We start from the raw sequence: 3745 nt of genomic DNA on the forward strand, positions 1-3745 counted from the left end.
CAAAATACCAAGTGTGTTCCTAATGGTCATAATTTTTAGAAAATCTATAAATACCCCCTTATTACTCCAGATTAGCTACTTTGATTAACTTTAAAAACCTCTCAAATTATTTCTTAATCAAAGTTCCCCCAAACTGATTTCATTGCAAAAAATCTTTTCCTTGGGGTAAATTTTTACACTCTCCAACTCTTTTTATTATTTTTTGAAAATCTTTTTGAAGAGAATATTTTACTTTGGGCATTTATTTTGCACTCATTTACATTTACTCTCATTTGCAACCTCATTTATTAAAATCATTTTTGAGAGCTGTTTTAATATTTCTTCCAGTTATTTTTTCTTGATAAACATTTTTTTGAAGAAATCATTTATTACACAAATATCTTCTTGAACTTGAACTCCAGTTTCTCCAAACTTTTTTATTAGCAAAAATCTTTGTTGGAGAACATAATAATCATTTTGATGTGTTCATTTGTGCATTAATTATTTAGATAAATACCCTTACTCTACTGAGCACATATTTTATATCATATTAGAATGCATGTATTTTGAGCTTTATTGTATACATTTCTACTTATATTTTTCAAAAGCATTTTCATGTACAAAAATGGTTTTAATGTAATGGTTGAGTTCAGCCAGTTAATTGAACTGGGGAGTCTCAGCCCCGTAAGTGAGACCGGTTCGATTCAACCTGAAAATTGAACTGGGAAATCTCAGCCTCGTAAGTGAGACAAGTTCGGCTTAGCCTAGTAATTGATCTAGAGTTTTCCTTGCCTCGTAAGGAGAGGATGTAAATGGCTTCTTCTTCGTTCGGTTAAGTGAGCAAGTTTAGTGAAATCCTTGGGGGGTATGCCTAAGACGGGGACGTAGGCTGGTGTGGCCGAACCTCGATAACAAATCTTGTGTGTCTCTCTCTCCCTATCTCACTTAAATTATTGCACTTTAAATTCAGTATGTGTATGCCTATTTATTTACTGTCATATTTAGTTGCACGCACACATTTACTTTGAATAAGATACGCATGTATGCATGAACCGATTAGTTTGATCCTTTTTCATACACGCGTTTAGTATTGAATGAGATATGATATGTGGTAAATCAGTGTAAATGTTTAATTTAGCCAAAGTGTTTTAAAACACAATTCACCCCCACCTCTTGGGATCATACCAATTCCAACAATATATAGGGACATTGGTACCAAACTTTCCAAAAATAGAATGGACAACTTCATCTAGAAAAGAGGACTCCCATATAGAAGGGAGAAAATATTGGACACCAAATCGTTACTAAATGAGCGGCCCAATTAGTATCCTATAAACCAATGACTATTATATGTATGTATATATGTATGTATGTATATTGTGAATTTCTTTCCTCCCTAAGATTTTGTGAGTTGTTTCTTTCTAAAATTTTAGTGATATGTAAAGTTAATTTTTCGGTCATTAATGCTGTACATGTTTTTTATTATTATTTTTTTCTCATTGTCCTAGATAACCAAATATTTAAAAAAGGGTTCTCAAGGTTAAGCAAATTAATAAATCTTTAAAAACGTATAAAATTATTTGAAGTGTAAAATTAATATAATTTCCTAAGATTATCATGAATAAATTATAACCATTTTATAGTTGAGATTAAAGTCCTCCCAATTATGAAATTTTAATTAAAATTAAACATTGATAATTAATAATTAATTAATTAAGTTCGGGGAAAGGGGAGGATAATGGACTAGTTACTTGAATACATTGAGTAATCGATATACCTTGAACAACAATATATTGTATTAAAAAAAAAACAATATATTGTTGTTGTAGGGTAAAATTAGTAGGGTTGCTCCTTCGACTTACGCTAACTTGAAAGGGGAGGAGAAGAAAGGCTTGGAGGACTCTGGGTGTACTCCGAGGGATCACTCCGATGCCTAAGTAAGAGAAATACTTTTAGAGAGGCTGGATGCAACAGTAGAATGAGTTGAATGACTTACCCTGACGTCTTTATTGCGCGGGGGCGTGAATTGCTCCCCAGTCATAAAGGGTTTGCACCCATCACTCAGCTATTTAAGCCGCTGGCATGGATCTCTCCTCCTCTTTATTGGGTTGGATCTGATTACTCGTCAGAATGTCTGACCCGCGAGACAGGCGTTGACCTGCTCTCATTGGCCGGATTATTTTGGGCGTATCAATTGTCCCCCCCTCAATTTCAAATTTTTGGATGGAATTTTGAACAATCGCTTTATTTGTGTTTTTCCCTTTGTCTGTGTTTTTCTCCCTCCTATTCTTCTTCTTCTTCCCCCCCCTTTTTTTGTGGGTTCCGAGCTGATTTTTCGAGCTGCTATGTGGGGGACTTTTGCTGAGCTCATTTTCTGAGTTGCTATGTGGGGGACTTTTGCCAAGCTGATTTTTCGAGCTGCTATATAGGGGACTTTTGCCGAGCTGAGTTCCCAAGCCGTTATGTGGGGGACTTTGGCCGAGCTGAGTTCCCGAGCCGCTATGTGAGGGACTTTTGCCGAGCTAATTTTTCAAGCTGCTATATAGGGGACTTTTGCCAAGCTGATTTTTCGGGCTGCTATTTCGAGCTACCCTTTGGAGCATTTTTTCGAGCTACTGTCTCGAGCTGCTCCTTGGAAGACTTTTACTGAGTCGTTCGGAGATGGGCTGAATTGGCCGAGCTGCTTCGTGGGGGATTTTTATCGAGATGTTCGAGCTGATATTCCGAGCTGCCCTTTGGAGCATTTTTCCAAGCTGCTATCTCGAGCTACTCCGTGGAGGAATTTTTGCCGAGCTGTCCGAACTAATATTCCGAGCTGCCCCTTGGAGCATTTTTCCGAGCTGCTGTCCCAAGCTACTCCATGGAGAAATTTTTGCCGAGCTGTTCGAGCTGATATTTCAAGCTGCCCCTTGGAGCATTTTTCTGAGCTGCTGTCCCGAGCTACTCCGTGGAGGACTCTTTGCCGAGTTGTCCGAGCTGATAATTCGAGCTGCTCCTTGGAGCATTTTTTTAAGCTGCTATCCCAAGCTACTCCGTAGAGGACTTTTTGCCGAGCTGTTCGAGCTGATATTCTGAGCTACTCCTTGGAGCATTTTTCAGAGCTGCTGTCCCGAGCTACTCCGTGGAGGACTTTTTACCGAGCTGATATTACTGAGCTACTTCGCGGCCTCTTATGCTCATTGAGTTGTTCTCATCTACTGGGCTTTGTCCTTTCGATTTGTGGTCATCATTTTGGCCTCTGTTGCCTAATGAGTCATGCTTATCTGCTGGGCCGTTGCCTTTCGAGTTGTGCTCGTCAGTTTGGCCTCTGTGCCTGATGAGTCGTGCTCATCCGCTGGGCTGTTTTTGGCCTTACGAGTCGTGCTTGTCAGTTTGGCCTCTCTACCTGATGAGTCGTGCTCATCTGCTAGGCTGTTGCCTTCCAAGTCGTGCTCGTCTACTGGGCTTTGGCCTTCTGAGTCGTGCTCGTCATTTAGCATCTGTGCTTGATGAGTCATGCTCATCTACTGGGCTGTTGCCTTCTGAGTCGTGCTCGTCTGCTGGGCTTTGGCCTTCCGAGTCGTGCTTTTCTGTTGGGCTTTGGCCTTCTGAGTCGTGCTCATCATTTGGGCCTTTAGTGCTTAGTGAGTCGTGCTCATTTATTAGGGGTTTCGATCTAACCCTTTTTTCGAGGCGTCATCACCATCCTATCTTTCCTGCGGAAATATGATAAATGCATGTTTAAATGTGCCGTACCTTGGGAAGTGGCTTAGATGAAACGTTCTCA

Source organism: Malania oleifera, chromosome 6 (assembly GCF_029873635.1).
Source record: "Malania oleifera isolate guangnan ecotype guangnan chromosome 6, ASM2987363v1, whole genome shotgun sequence".
NCBI classification, from domain to species: Eukaryota; Viridiplantae; Streptophyta; class Magnoliopsida; order Santalales; family Ximeniaceae; genus Malania; species Malania oleifera.